We start from the raw sequence: 16,702 nt of genomic DNA on the forward strand, positions 1-16,702 counted from the left end.
GCACGCATGCGCCATCAATAACTAACATGCAAAACGAAGCATCAACTATGAGCCTGTTTGGTTCATAAGTCCTAAGACTTTTTCTAGTTTTAACTAAAAAGTCCCTAATATCTAAAAAGTCTCTTCATGTTTGTTTTCAGGGACTAAAAAGTTCCTAGTCTCTTTCTAGAGGTTATTAAATGACCATGTTATCTCTAGTGTACAGAAAAATAACAACCAAACAACATCATTGGACAGCGGGGTAATGAGTGCAGGGAGGGGCATTATTGGAAAAGTCCAAAAAGTTCCAAAAAAGACTCTTCTTCATTTAGTCCCAAAAATCAACTTTTAGTCTCTAGTAGTCCCTCTCATTTGGTTAAAAAGTCTCTAAAAGAGACTTTTTCTAGTCCCTACACCAAAAAATCGCTGAAAACAAATACCTCCTAATCTACTGCAGAGGTTAATGCCTAAAATAACGGATCCATTTACTGGTTGCCTTGGTCCTGCCAATCTTGTTTTTGGGCCTAATAAACCCGGACGGATGGAGCAACTTGTTTGTTGGCATTTTTGTAATTGAATTTGCATTACTAGTGAAAAGAAATGCTAGGAAACTAGGAGGAATATTGAAGTACTGTAAGCCGGTGTTTGCTGAAGTTGTTCATTTTGGTGTTACTCTAATCTAATATCATAGTTTTTTTCAAAAAGAAAAGCTCACAAGCATTAGGTAGATTTTTTTAAAAAAAAGGATGTACCGCGGCCTTTGGATATGCATGCAACTATTTTATTAATTATTCCTAGAGACCTTACAATGTAATACATCAATAAATTTATCCATTGATGAAGGGTGCCGAATATCCAAGTTTAATACCAAACAGACATCGCATCAGAGCCTAACATCTGAAGCTGAATGCTCCAATCAAGCCACTATCTAGACTGGGTCACATACCGGTCCGGCACACTTCTAGTGAGCACCGCACGCTGCAAGGGCTGTCACCTCCATCTTCTATCGATCCATCATCAGAGCAGAACTGATGCATTGACCTAATCAGACATCTCTACCATCGACGCCACCACGACGCCAGACAGTGTCACCCTCCTGCGCGAGTCCGTCAAACCGCATCGGACGCCGAGCCTCCATTGCGCCACGCCGCCGAGACCCGCCGTCATCGATGCGGAATATGAAACCCCGCTTCGCCTCTGGGCCCTTCCAATCAACACCTGCTCCAAAATTATGCCTTCAAGAGGAAGAATGATATCAGAGTTTTCGTCATCATCCAAGTAAATGTCTCCTGAAGGAAGAGGGGCACGCCAATTGCAACTGCCCATGAGCACTTAGATCTCACGACAACGCTTTCAAAAAAGACACCGCGTCAAGAATGTCGTCACTGTCCTAGGGTTTTTATCCGAGAAACCGTGAAGTGAAAAAAGATGGGGCAAACCCAAACGACGTCTCTAGGAAGACGCGGCCGGCAGGAGCCAGCCAACCAGGGAATTATCCCAATCCGAATCCCCATCTCCCGTTCCGCCCCACCCGGCGACCGGCAAGCAGCACAGCCATATTCGTTACGACAAGAGTGCACGATGCAAGTATTGGAGGAAGAAGCAGCTCAACGCTGTTGGTCACTGAGGCACCAACTCGCCGGTGGATCGCCGACCATCTGAGCCGGCAGCCTACCCGCCCTGCCGCGCCACCGGACATGAAGGCCAACCTCGGGGTCGTCGCCTCGGATCCAAGTCCCTCCGCCCTAGATCGGGAGGAGCAGCGCCAGCCCTGCCACCGCCGTCGATAGGACGCCGGCCAACCGCCACACCGCCGTAGTTTAGATCTGGGTTGTCATGAACCAGATCGGCGCCGCCGCAGCCCAGATCGGAGTCACACTCTCGAGCCAGGGAGCCCCGCGTCACCCTTTGACCCGTGAGAAGGAGGAGTGCCTCCGACGCTGCCGGCGCACGCACAGGCTAAGCCCGGCGCCTACCACCGGCGGTGACAGAGGGGAGGGAGAGAAAGGAGCGGTGACCAGACGGAGGGGAGCACTAGGTAGATAATTTCTCTCCTCTTTCTCCCCCCGCTGGTCATGGCGCCGGCGAAAATCCACCTCCGACAGCCATAGAGAGCAGCAGCAGCACCGGGCATCAGGAGGGCTCGTGACCCTCCCCGTACCCGAGCTCGTAAAGTCCCCTCCTCCTTTCCTTTCTCCCCAATCCCTGCCTCTCCCTCTATTTGTATCCGCCTGATGAGAAGTTTGATGCTGCCACGGTGGTGGTGGTATGCAGGATTTGCTTATCAGAGCTTGAAGATGCTGGCCGTAACGCAGGCAGGAGGATGCCGCCGGGCGCCGGCCATCCTTTGCCTCGCCGACGTATTTGATCTGCGGAAGCTGTGAGCTCCCGGTAGTCGGTACTACTTACTGTTGCTACTGCTCCGCCACACCCCCCTCCTCTGCAATCCCTGCAATGTTACACAAAAAAATCTACGAGTAGTACAATGCTTAAAATTAGTTGACTGTGGATGGTGTTTAAGATTTTTTTGCTGTCGTTGTATAGTTTGTAGCTGCGTGCAGAATACAACCAAAATAAAGTTAGTGTACCGTCAGGTGTAGCACAAAGGGGAAAAAGGGAAGCAGAACCTGGGGCATCCGAGTCTAGAACTTGGCATTCAGTGAAATGAACCAAACTGACTGACATTGCACGAGCTGATAAGTGAGTGCTCACCATGTCAAGAGAGAAAAATACATTTTTTTCGATAAATAACACATCAGTTTTGTTTGTGGGAATCAAAATCCATCGACGGTTCAAATCAGAAATATAGATACGCACATCATCATCTAGATTCACCGGTGGTTAGACGTATCGCCCTTTGTATTATATTACATTCAGGCAAAACATACAACATGCACATAATTTGAGGAAGGGCGAAAAAGATACATTCAGAAAGGATGCATCCTTCTCTCATGCCACCGCAACAAGGGGACAAAGACATCTGAATTAGGAATAGTAGTAATAATACTTAGACATGTCCGCCACTCGTAAATCTTCTTAAAGTTCCACCAGCAAGAAGCTCGTAAACCTTCTTAAAGTTCCACCTGCAAGGAAAAAAAAACAGAAAATAACTTGAGTGCGCAAACTGTTTATCCTAAACCATCATTCCAAACAAGCAAGGCAGGGAAGGATGGAGAGCAAGTCACAGATAAGTTTAAAACAGAACTTTATTATGAGTATCTCGGTCCTTGTACTGAAAATATACGGGGACTGTAATATCTGACCGTAAACAGCAGTAAATATTAAAGAAGAACATGAGGGCATAGTAAGCTACAGTACCTTGCATCCTCTCCGCTCCAGCTCCTTCAGTGTGCTGTCATCTCCAGAAATCGGGGACTTACTCATTAGTTTCAAATTCTTGAGGGATGGAAGGTGCAGCAATCCGCTTGGGAACTTCCACATCTCCTTGCACAACCAAAGTGTCAGGTGGGAGAGCTTTGGCATTGTTCCTACCTCCATCCTCCACTCCTCGATGGAGAAAATATCAAGTTTTAACTCTTGTAGGCGAGGAAACCCTTGGGCAGAGAACGACATGGTTCGACCTTTATACCCTGACAACTCCAATACCACAAGACAGGGAAGCTTCTCCAGGATCGGCATCGGGTCTATTTCAATGACATCAGCTTCTAGATAGAGATGCCGAAGGCTCTGCGGGAAGTGATTACTCTCTGGAAGCTTATCAAGCACACCAAAACTGGCGAGATGAATATCAACCAGGTGAGGCATGTACGCAAATATATTCATTATCTTAGCATGCATGGGCTTCATTACCAAGAACAAGGTTGTTAGTTGTCTCATTTTTCTGAAAATTTTCACCATGTCATGATAGCGATATTTGGTACCAGCAGATGCACAAGTCAACCATAAGGTCTGGAGATCTTTGTGTCCCACACTCCTTGGTGAAGAAAATGCACTGCTCAGGTAAACATGCCTTAGAGTGGGAATATTCCAAAGAGAGTTTGGTACTGTTGAGTCCAAGTTTGTTTTCCTCAGGTCTATAATCTGCAAGTAAAGGAGTTCTTCAATTGAAGAAGGGAGTGTTACATTTCCACATCTTCTCAACCTAAGGCACCTTAGATGAATGCACCCACCAATGGCTGGAGAGAAACTCTCGAGGTCTGAGTTTTCAATGTGAAGAACTCTCAGGAATCTCAGCTTAGGTAGGAATATTGATGAAAGTTCAAAGCCAACCAGAGTTCGTAGATTAGGAGTTGTTGCCTGTGAAATCTGACCGCTGAAGTTTTGGAATGAAGCGCGATAGGATAGCGTTCTTTCGGATGACGATGTGCTATCCTAGCCTGCATTATAAAGTGCATCCACGTGTCAGCAAGAAACACCATACTAAGACATATATTGAAACCAAAAAAAGGGCTATATGAAAAGAGAGAGGAAGCCTGACATGCAGTTTTGTCAATCATGTCAAGAAAGCCGTCTTCTCTTGCTTCTTCTATGCACCAGTCACGCAAGATATCATGGATCCTTATTCTTTCAATCCATCCATGTGCTCTGCTTCTACTAACAACTTGGACCAAGCTTCTTTGAGCTAACTCAGTTACATACTTACGTGCTATTTCTTCCAGTGTATGTCTTGGTGTATGTGGAATGAAGCATTCTGCCATCCATAACTCAATAAGATCCGACACAGATATTTCATAATCCTCGGGGAAAGCACCAACATAGAGGAAACATGATCTTAAATAATGGTCTGGTAGGTCGTTGTAACTGCGAGCTAGTATGTCTCGCATCATCTGTCCGTCTTTGGTTGATGGCCAGCTCAAGAGTATATCAATCCATGTTTCCTTGTTCAGATTTTTTGATAGATAACCCCCAAAAACTGCAAGTGCAAGTGGTAATCCATTACATTTCTTTGCAAGCTTCTTTCCTAGTTCTTCAAACTCATCCACATCGCATACAGAACACCTGTTGTATGATGGTAAAGCTTTGCTACTAAAAAGTTCCCAGCTTTTCTCTTCGTTTAACTTCTTCAAATGATGAACATGAGTTGGCATTTGCACATGATTCGCAACATCTTGCTTTCGTGTGGTTAACAGTACTCGACTACCATTAGCTACATCTGGAAATGCTTTAACCATTTTGTTTATTTGCTCCCATGTATCTGTTTCCCAAACATCATCGAAAACTATTAAGAATCTTTTTTGCAACAGAAAATCATGTATCTCCTTTCCCACCTCACACTAACGGAGATTAAAACCAACTCTGGTCCCCATTATTTGTTCCACAACACTTGTTAGTAAATCAATGGCCTTGAACTTTTGAGACACAGTCACCCAAGCAACTGTGTCGAAGTGTTCTTTTACTCTTGATGATGTGTAGATTTTTCTGACGAGTGATGTTTTTCCCGCCCCACCCATGGCGACTATGGAGATAGCACTAAGAGTATTGTTCTCTTTGTCAACTAACCTGTCCGTTATTTCTTGGCACTCATCCTCAAAACCAACAATGACAACATCATCCTCAAAGTTTTGATCCATGAGATCATTGCCTCGTGGAAACTCATCCTCGGCACAGCACTTGCCTAGAACACCAGTATCCAAATCAATATTCAAACAGTTTGCACTGTCAAATATCTCACCGATCTTCCTTCTTATACGCTGGATTTCGACACCAACTTTATGAAGGGTAACCATGTCACTTGGCAAGCGAGCATACCTTGAAATGGCACCCAAGAATCCATTCTTCAGCCTGTTTCTCTTCTCCATGTAATCTGCAGCTTCAATGACATTCTCGGACTCATATGTCACGTCCCTGATCTGGCTGACCCAGGTAGCCACACACCCATCTCCTGATCTCCGTTTAGCATCAGCAGATCTAAGGTAGCACTTTAGCCGCTTCAATTCATCTTTCAAGAATCCTACTTCACCAGTGACACCACATAAAAGTGAGGTCTCCCAAACCGCAAGTTTGCTCACATTCCCGACCACGGCCTTAACAGCAGACCCAGCCATTGATTGCTCCTCCTTGTATCTGCTCCCTACATAGTTTGTTTAAAAATAACATATATTAGAAATTTCCCTGTCTGTTGTACTTTTTTTTTGGAGAGCCAATAGCTAGACTGATTATTTGGACAACCTCCGGTTAGTATGATGATGACTGCGCTTGAGCTTCCAATTCCACCAGTGAATTAGTCATAGGCTCATAGCAGATAGATCTGACGAGAGTGGGAGCTAAAAATGAGCTGAACACTTGTACCGAGGAGAATTGAAAAGGGGAGATACTCACCGATCGAGGGGATGCATGCCTTCTGCTTGATACTCGCTGTTTCGGTACTCTGCTCCCACAAATTCTTCAAGTCCTCAATGTCAGCGCGCGACTCGTCGCTGGGCTCTCTCCCACTCCAGTCATGTAAATCGTACTAGAGAGAGCATGTTGCTGGGTGGAGAGAAAAGTCTTGATATTTCGTGTCTGAGTTGACAAGTAATAGTGTGTTGATTGCAGAGCATTTCTTTATCAGGAAAGACCCGTGACTGTGGAGTGCGAAGGACGAACTGGTGGGGAAAGACCAGTTCTTTGGAAATATTGGTGGACGGTAAGCATCGGCCAGCAATGCTTGTTGAATCTGCATGGACTTCTTTGTCACCACGAAATTGCTGTACGGACGACAGTCGCCGGCCGAACTGTGGACGACGGGAGGAGTGGACGGTGATGCTCACTTTTGCTAATTGCATGGATGGCTTGATGCGCTGCATCGATTCCAAATCGTCCACAATGTGTCGGCTGTGTAGCAGCGTTGTTGTCACCATCGTGGTCGTCATAACACATTTTCCTGCTGCAGCAGTCATACTGGTGCCGACCACGTCTATTCGTCGCTGGTGCTGCGTTCAAATGTACCGGGAATATACGAGGATCAGTTTTATATCTGACCACCTGTTTTTCCTCTTTCACACGTGGATTTGACTCTAGGGACAACTGTAAAAATGTCCGAGGGGACCAAAAAAGGAAACAAACGTGTTACTGACTATCTGGCTTGTTCATCTCACTCTACCAGTCATTCATTTGCCCAGATGAGAGCTTTGTTGATGTTTATGCTATTCTTGATTTTCTTGATTTGCAGCAGAACTCTGAATTCATATCATATGCCATTTGTGCTAATTTAGACTCGCTGCATAACGGAAGACTTTGCATCAGACTAGCAATTGAAATGTTGCATCAGATCAGAGTAGCTTGCCGTGTATAATGTTGCTTGAATTGATCAGATTTAAGAAGGCATAGACACCAAGTCACCAACAACCAATCAGGGTAATATTCTGGCTAGCAGGTGGCAACTGTGACATTTTCTGCTGGTTTCCAGAAGCAGATGCTATGGAGCCCTAAAAATTTAAAATGCCATGGGTTGGCATATTCACAACATCTTTTTTCATGTGGTTAACAGTACTCTGTTACTGTTAGATGCATGTGGAAAGTCCTTGATAGTCCTATTTATCTGCTCCCGTGTGTATGTTTCCCATGCATCACTGAGAATTCATCTAAAACAACTCATATTTGTCTAAAAAAATAATCTAAAACAACTGATATGAAACTCATACTTTTTGGAAACCTTGCACACCACAAATGCAATCACAGAACTATGGTCTATTAAAACAAGCAAAAGCATTGGATATTTGATATATGTTGTTGAGATTTAATTTCTGGTGTCGAGAATTGCAAATCCATGATAGTTTCAAAGAAAATGTTATGTCACATAAAAGTACTCTGGGATAGAAATTCACAACTGGTTGGGTGGACCCTTCAAAAGGTACACTTTTCTTTCTAGCTAGATCTTTTTTCCAGACGATTTTTTTTATTTTTTGAGATAACTTACCACTGATCGGGACACCGAACACGGTAAGTCATTTGTCAAGTCTCATCGGTTGAAAAACAATTCTCATTGGTTGAGGAAATATCAAATTCGAAGTCTCCACACGCATAAGGAAGCTGAGTTAGAGCATCTACACTGTAGAGACACTAATTTAGACGCTTAAGGAAAGAGAGAAAAATTCCACAGCATAAAGTGTCGATGTAAGAGCCTATCCTGTAATTTTATTTTATTTTGGGGAGAGAAGAGCATATCCTCTAATACAATTAGCAATTGTGAGAGATAACCAAAAGCCCGCCTAGTCTGTTTTCCTCCAATAACACGGGCTCTAAAAACTATGGTCGTATAATTCAAAATTATATGAGCTGGCCCAAAAGTATGGTGATGCAACACCTATAGAAAGGAGCGTCTGTATATCGCTTAGAGCGGTCCTATAATACCTCGCCTGCAGCGCTCCATTAGATGGTTCAGAACCAGCGCCCGCCTAATGTCATCTAACACACATACGAACAATTTTGTTTTTTTAGATCGATTTTCCTTGCGGTTTTCCATATATTGTATGGTTTTTTCACCTGGTTTTTCTGGCGTTTCTTTTTTCAGTTTTTTCTTTTTCTTTTCTAAAAGCATTCATTACATATTTAAAACATCTTGTAGCAGTGTAAAAACAATGTTAAACGTGTATATAAAAATGTGATGTATAAGGAAAATGTACAGCATCTATGAAAAAGTATACATGGAAAAATATTTGAAAAATGTTAAATATATATTTAGAAAAATGCAAACATGTATAAAAAACGTTCTTGATGTATAAGAAAATGTACGATGTGTAGAAAAAAAGTAGACATCGTTATTTTTGAAAAATGTAATCATGTATTTGAAAATTGTTAAACATGTATTAAACAATGTCATGATGTATACAAAAATGTACAATGTGTATGAAAAAAAGTAGACCTAAAAACATATAATTGAAAAAAAGTTAGACGTGTATAAAAAATGGTCCTTATGAATACGAAAAATGTATATTATGTGTGAAAGAATGTAGACATAAAAACATATATTTTTAAAATATCAATCATGTACTTTATTTGCATGGCATATTAATCATGTACTTGAAAAATTGTGAACGTGTCTACAAACAATGTTTCAGATATATATGAAAAATGTACAACATGTAGAAAAAAGTAGACATCAAACCATATATTTGAAAAAAATGTTAAACATATGTGCTATACAAGTATAAGAAAATGTTCCTGATGTATACAAAATGCACAGTATGTATGAAAAAAGTACACCTGTGTTGAGAAAAAAAAAGTAAAAAAGAAAAACAAAGAAAACTGATGAAAATGAAAGAAAGGAACAAAGAAAACCGAAGAAAATAAAAAAGAGGGAACCAAGGAAACCATACAAGAAAACCGATGCAAAACAGTGAAAAGCCGATAAAAACCGCAATAAAAATCATGCACTGCTACAGTATTGTGCAGGCCCAATAGTGTCGCGCCGTAGGTGAGATGTATTACGTCTCGGTATGGGCGAGACATAGCGCTTGCGCCTATTAAAGGCTATGGATGAAAATATGAACTGTCATCTTGTATATGGTGTCTATCTCTCCATGCATCATCATGATGGCTTCAAAGTTCTGAAATCTGAACTTGAAACTTCGTCATCCTTGCCTGCACGCTCGCCTTTGTCTTCATGCTCCAATGCTCCTCCTCTTGTCCATCATGCCCTTCATCCCTCAGCGATACAAACATATCTTGTTTACGCAACAACATATTCTTATGAACATTAGAAGTTGTTTCTAGAAATGAAATTAATTACCTAATAATTTAATTGGCGTGCACGAGTTCTAGTGATTGGTCTTTTTTTTTTCTAGAATTTGAACATGTGTAGCAACTGGAGTTGGGGCTGTAACAGCCGTATGAATGTCCCAATCATGCCTCCACATTACATAGTGTGGGTCATTGCAGTAGCAGGTGCTCCAGGGTCTCACCTACTCCCCATATACGCGACGTGGTGAGTGGATGTTTGGATAATGTGTTTGTGGTGAAGCAAGGACCTACATGGAAGGTGATGTGAATACCAGAGCCAGAAGAATTTCTTACAAATGAACAGTACCGTACAATCGCCAGATGGATGCCTTATTTGGAAAAATAATCCTATGCGACCCGGGTCATACGAAGTCGATGGTGAGACCTCCTCTCGTGTGCGACGCGTGGCGACACCAATCTCAAAACAGCAACCTTCTCTTTACAAAAAAGGGTTTTCCTCTGCTTTATATATAAAGCAATATCACAGTACATTCGAGAGAACGATACAAACACACACCAACCAACACCGCACACAACACACACCCAGGGCGAGATACAAGGGTGTCGGGCACCAACACACCGCTCCCACGACTACAAAGCACACAAAGGATAAGTAAAGGAGCACCGCCTTGAGCCGACGGAGATCACCGAGAGCGATACCTAGGAGAGGTGAGAGGCCAACGGCGGAGCGAGAACTCCAAAACGATGCCTTCAAGAAGGGCACGACCATAGCCGCCACCGTCCGATCACGCAGATCAAATTTTCACCCGGAGTAATCGTAAGGGAGTGGGAGCACCACGACGGAGCCTGCAAGGAGGAAACGACGTCCACGGACGCCGCCACCGTCGGTCGGGATTAGGCAGGTGATGTACCCCGGTGCACCGATCCCTCCAACGCATCCCAGCTCCGCCAACCTTCCGCAACCATGCCACCCGGGCGGCCATGACTGCCCGCCCGCACCCGAGCCGCGCAATCTGCCCAAGATCAGCATGCCTCCCACCACCAGGGTCGCCGCCCTGCATCCAGACAGCCCCGAGAACATCAAAGGAGCAAGCTTTGGACAACACAAACCCCAACCACCGCCGGAAGCAACAAACCATCCCGCCTCAGGCAACGCCGAGTCAGCGACCAACAAGCACCGGGGTGAGGAAGCGGGAAGGGAGGAGCGGCACACACTTGTGCCGAAGACGGGGGCACCACTTCAAGCCCCAATCCCTCCTACTGGCCTTCCCACCCGAAGCACCCAGCTTCGCCTCACCCCTGCCCCTGGCACAGACCGGCGAGAGGCCACCGACGGCTGCCCATCCGACGAAGATAGGGGAAAGGATCGCCGCCACTGCAGCCAAGGAAGGGCTCACGGACTGTCCGCCCGCGCCACACGCCGTCACCCTGTCCGGGACAAAGGCCCGGCCGGACCTCAGGACGCGTACGCACCGCCACCACCGCAACCACGCCACCAGCATTGCCACCCCTAAGCACGGCAACGCCAGCCGCCCGCGGCCCAAGCCACACACGGCCCGCGCCATCACAGGGCAAGCAACCGAGCCGCCACCCGCCCGCCTAGATGCGCACCATTCACCGCCGCCGCCACGCCTCCTGCTCCACCAGCCGTGGCCATGGCAGAACCAGACGCCCGTGGCCCAGGCAGCCCGCAGCCCCCAGCGCACGACGGGCCGCCGGAGCCAAATCAGCTAGATCTGCCCGGGGCCGTCTTGCGCGTCACCACCAGAGGAAGAACACCGCAGCCGCCGCACGCCGAGAGGACCCCAGGTCGCTGCTGCACCGCCGCCAAGCAGGGCCGCCGCGCCGCCGGGCCCCGCACAGCCCAACGCCCTCCCGCGGCTGCGTCGTCCCGCGCCAGCAGCTGACCGCGAGGAAGGTGGTGAGATCCCCTCTGCCACCCACGCTGGCCGGGCTTTGCCCGGCGGCGCCTCGCGGCGGCGGCGGGAGGGGGAGAGGCCGACGGGGGGGGGGGGGGGGGGGGGGGGGGGGGGGGGGGGGGGGGGGGGGGGGGGGACGAGTGGCGGCGCGCTAGGGTTCCCCCGAGGATGCCTGCGGGAGCGGCTCGAGGAGGGGGGGGGTTCAGCAGCCTTCTCTTTCCTCACTTACCCGTTTGCAAATCAGTTTCAATCTCCAGAACCCTCCCAAATTCTAGCAGCCGTTGTGATACTCCCGGCTACGCGTCACGTCGCTGCCAGTGAGCTCGTAGACACCAAGCACAACACTCAGCCCGGCGCGTTTCCTCCCGTCGGTGACCAACTCACGGCACTGCCCCAGCTACTTCTGTGTTGTAACCAACAGATGAGAGCTCGTGTTGCAACCAACATACATGCTCTGTACTTGGAGTTATACTTCTGTCAAGATGCAACAAGCAGGTCAATGGGAAGTAGCCATGGACGGAGGGCCGGTGGTTAGGAACACAGCGAGCACCGGTGGCTGCGGGGCGCCGAGGAGCCTGGTCATGGACGATGGGGAGAGCAGCGGGGACAGAGCTCCGGTGCTTCCGCGACAAAATGAGCTTCCGTCAGCGCCGACAAGCTTTCGACGGGGAGAGCGGCGGCAAGGAACGAGCATGAACGCCGAAGAGGAAAGGGGATTGAGATTTGGTAAATGGGGACTAGAGCTTTGAGATTAATTGGCTGGTTGCATTGAGATTCGTGTTTGCCAAGTGTCCATCGGTGAACAGGGTCTCACGATAGAAGTGTACGACCCGGGTCGCATAGGATTATTTTCCCTTATTTGGAAGACAGGATCGGCCGTAATTTGGTCCCGATCCATGTAGATTGGCCCAGTTGGAAACCATTCCCGGGAAATGCTTTAACGAGCGTTTGGTTTGGGTTAGGGGAGATAAAATCTCCGAAATTGCTCCACTTACAGACGAGTGTCATGGAAGCTGCCCTACGGATTGATGTGGCGGCCTCTAATCCATCCCTGCCGTCTGAATTTCAGGAATGTGGCCCTCCTTTCCCCGATCTAGTTAGGCCACGTCTGTCCGTAACCTTTATTTCCGTCAAAACCTGCGCGTAAGTGTAGCATCGCTCTAAAATCTCAGCCCAAACAACGCCGATCCACCCCAATCTACGGGGGCAAAAGAATTGTCATGTGGAAGTAGCATCTGTTGATTTTTTTTTGTTACCTTCTTAATGGTTGAGTTATCAAACCCTGTAGCTATTACATCATCTAATACAAGGAGGGATTAAGTGGTGGATGGGATTCAATCTAGACTCTTGGAGTTTGCGGCCCTGCGCGGTCGCATATCCTGCACAGGTCCAAGGACGGCCTTGTTTCACACTAAACATGTGAAACTGCTATTTTGCGGAAAAAATATGTGAAATTTCACTCAAATAGAAAAACTAGACATGTCAAACCGCCTCTCAAACCCTATGCTCCAAACTCTCACACTAGGTCAAATGACGAGTTATTTACGCAAAACCACCATACTTGGGGCTAGGGTAACTAATTGGTACCACATTTGTGCCAGGGCACAAAAAACCACCAACTCTGTACCTAATTGGTAACCCGGAGCATTGATTGTCCGATTTGCTCGCGTAAACAGGAAAACTGATTGTTTGGCCCCACCTGTCGGGCTGACTTGGCGTACCTACATGGACAATATGCTGATGTGGACTAGGGTCCCACCTGTCAGCTTCCCGTCATTTTCCCCCTATTTTCTTCTTCTTCCTCCTCGTCTCTTTCTCTCCCGACGGTAGGAATTCCGGCGGTCTCGACCGCTGCTGCCTCCCAAGTCGACCCACATCCCCCATCCTTCCTCTGCAACACGGCTTCACTAGTGTATGCCATCTCGCCGGCTCCACGACCGCTTGACATCCCGGCGTTGTCCGCACTAGCAAGGCTGCGTGGCGGCGAGCGGCGGCGCACCAGAGAGCCGGTCATGAGAGCCACGGGCAAGTGGTTGTTGCCTCTCTAGCCATGGGAGCAGCAGACGCGTAGGAATCCGGGCCCGCTGATCTTCGCGAGCCGAGCGGCGGCGCATCTTCCGCAGGTCTCCGGCCGCGCTGACAAGCGGGTGAAATTGGGCGGGGCGGACAAGGCCTTTAGCCATGGGAGTGCACTGGCCCTTGATTTGGATGTCTAACCATGATTACGATGGTTAGCGAGCGTCAATTTGGACGGCCAACGTGAGTTTTCTGTGTGATTGTGTGTGCGCGTGCTCTAGCTCGATGTGTGTGTGCGTGTTTGGTGTTTGTGAGCATGTCTGCTCCTTGCTGCCAGACCTCTGACAGCCTGCAGTTGTCGTGTTGGTGGCGTAGCTCGTTGCGCTGGACATGGCGGCTCGCCGGGCTGTGCGACGCGACGGCTCCCATGGCTCCTCGCGCTGGGCATGGCGACCGGTTCGGCTGTCGAAGCGACGGCTCCCGCGGCTCCCATGGAGGCAAAACACACACAGGCAGCTCCGAGCGTCTCCTCTCTATAGTGGCCTTCACGGTGATCACCGGAGGCACGACGCAGCAAACATACTTCGGCCGCCCAGAACCTGCTCGACGGAATGCCCCTTAGAAAGAGATGTGAAGAAGATGGCGTTACAGTCATTGACAGGTAGGACCCACGTTTTTTTGGCCACGTCAGCTGGTCAAAGTTTTTGGTCTTCGCCACATCAGCCCGACAGGTGGGGCCAAACTGTCAGTTTTCCTGTTTTCACGAGCAAATCGGACAATCAGTGCTCCGCGTTACCGATTAGGCACAAAGTTGGTGGTTTTTTGTGCCCTGACACAAATATGGTGCCAAGTAGTTACCCTAGTCCCAAGTGTGGTGGTTTTGCGTAAATAACTCTCAAATGACACACAAATGTTGGGCGAGATGGCGCATCACACTTTGTGCTTGGGAGAAGAAAATACTCCCTCATTCCCCTTTATAGTGCGTCTTGTTTGTCAAGGCCGGGCCGGTAAAATCCAAGGCCATGTGTGAAACTAAAAAAATGAGACCCTATCTCATTAGAAAAATAAACTAATAAGCAATTAAAATGTATATGATATAAATATTTTACAAGGCCCTGTGCGAAACTAAAAGATGAGACCCTATCTCACTAGAAAAATGAACCAACAAGTAATTAAAATGTATATGGTATAATATCTTACATAACACTTGGATACATAAAAAATTCATACCCTAGTTTCGTGTCCTGTCCGATTGAACTGCTATACTATGATCTTTAATCAAAGAGGCAAGAACCGATCTCTAACAAGGTAACGATCCCTACCAAAAGTGAATTAGAATTTAGGAATTAGGAGTAGGGCTATACGAGCCGAAATTAATTAGGAGGACAAGCCAGAGGTAGCCGACTACCTGTTTTGGCGAGAGGAACATGTTGGTCAGACGAAGTTAATCAGAAGCGGCATGCTTGTTGCCCCGCATGTTACTGTGTCGCCAGTCGCCAGCTCTGGACGTGCCGTCTTGCCTGCCTCTGGAAGCGATCGATATCTCGTTTCGACGCGGCCACATGGTTTTTGATCGAGGCGTCCACACGGTTGCCAGAAAGCCAGCGATCGTCAAATGTCCAACGCATCGAGCAGGCGGCCTAGGAAGCTAGGACACTCGACTCAGCGCCCAGGAGGACATGCATGACCCAGCGCCTAGAAATATACATAGGTCTATATAAAAATTTGGGACCCCAAAATTTACGGGCCCTACGCGGGCCGCACACTCTGCACATCTATAGACCCCAACCTGTGTTTGTAGCCCCTATACCAAGACATGACAATTGCCCCTTGCCTGTGCATGCATGGCTATCGGCCCTTATGCGCACTACATTCACGCACTATAATATGGAACTAGATCATTGATGGCGCGCGTTGCTGCGCCCGTCTATCTTAAATTTATGATAAATAAACTCGAATGAGTTATTTCACGAAAGTATTTCATTTTCTTTTGAAACAAGACACCCAATACAGTAGTAAATAATATGGTATTATATCTGTTCGGGTGGGAAAAAGGATCATCATGCTGCTACTACGAGTACAACCTTCAACTCATCAGCATAGCTGGTACTGAAAATGTTCATAATCATCATCTAGCGCACAATGCTGTAAAAAGATCATCTACAAATACACAATGATAAAAGGAAAAGCTAAATACTACAGAGAAGTTGTGTAAGCTTTTCTTATCTTCTTTGTAAGGCGTTTCAGTACAGACTCCCGAGAACCATGGACTGTCGGTGAAGAACTAAAGAAAGATATTTTTTTTCACCTTTGACAGGTGATGTGAGTATTAAAACGACAGGAAACTGGTTACACATGCATGTACTAAATAAATACGCTTGTTTGTATCAAAATTTCCTACTCCGTAAATAATATCAAACATGGAAGAATCACCTAAGGGTTTTGGATCACTGAGGCCATTAAAGTCAAATCAGAAATAGCCAGCAAGATAGAGGGCGATAGTCATAGCACTGATTAAGATGGATTGTCATAAGATATCTTTGGTGTAACTTAGTTCATTCAGACAAATATGGGAAGACGTCTCATGCGGTAAGAAGATGAAGCACAGATCTAGAGACAATATCTGAAACAATTGATAGCATGATAGGCAAAATGCAGTCCGATCCTAAGAAGCAATTGCACTGGGTCAGCGACATAGGATTAATGGATGACTCGAAAATCAAAAGTAGCAAGTCAAATGTTGCCGGTGTTATACTAATTGACTATTGGACTGAATGTATTTATGTCTGTTCCAAATTAACTTCAAGCTTGTTTCCTTGCATATAACAATTTCTCACTGAAGTAGATAATGCAAGAAGCATCGTAGGATTAAAAGATAGCCAGCAATGGAGTTGACCATTCAAGCAACCTGTATCATCATAGGTTTCTGAAGCTCTAGAGACAACACATGTATGGGCAGTATGGCAATCTACTACAACTAAGCAACATAATTACGAGTTCAACCATCGCAACAAAAAAAAGATATGAACAGACGAGGGTACTGTACTACACTCACCTGATTAGCTGGACAAATTCGACATTCATTTTACAGCACCATATCTTGCAGGATGTTGGCCCCTCCTGACCAATTAACCCATGTGATGGTCTTATTAAAACCGTCTAAAAGG

At 46.6% G+C, this 16,702-nt stretch overlaps 1 long non-coding RNA gene and 1 pseudogene across 9 annotated transcripts; one reads left to right on the top strand and one right to left on the bottom strand.

Annotated features, from left to right (window-relative positions):
* The first annotated feature begins 793 nt into the window (after positions 1-793).
* On the top strand, positions 794-6,997 carry LOC125535951. Of its 9 annotated transcripts, none has more exons than XR_007294867.1 (4): positions 794-2,148; positions 2,254-3,939; positions 4,012-4,178; positions 6,491-6,997. It is a non-coding gene; the product is annotated as an uncharacterized LOC125535951 (long non-coding RNA). The 9 variants fall into 9 exon arrangements; XR_007294865.1 differs by having other exon boundaries at positions 795-2,148; positions 2,254-3,735; positions 3,848-4,178; XR_007294870.1 differs by having other exon boundaries at positions 795-2,148; positions 2,254-3,735; positions 3,864-4,178.
* On the bottom strand, positions 2,925-6,475 carry LOC125535950 (annotated as a pseudogene).
* Positions 6,998-16,702: the final 9,705 nt, after the last annotated feature.

This window comes from Triticum urartu, chromosome 2 (assembly GCF_003073215.2).
Source record: "Triticum urartu cultivar G1812 chromosome 2, Tu2.1, whole genome shotgun sequence".
Lineage (NCBI taxonomy): Eukaryota > Viridiplantae > Streptophyta > Magnoliopsida > Poales > Poaceae > Triticum > Triticum urartu.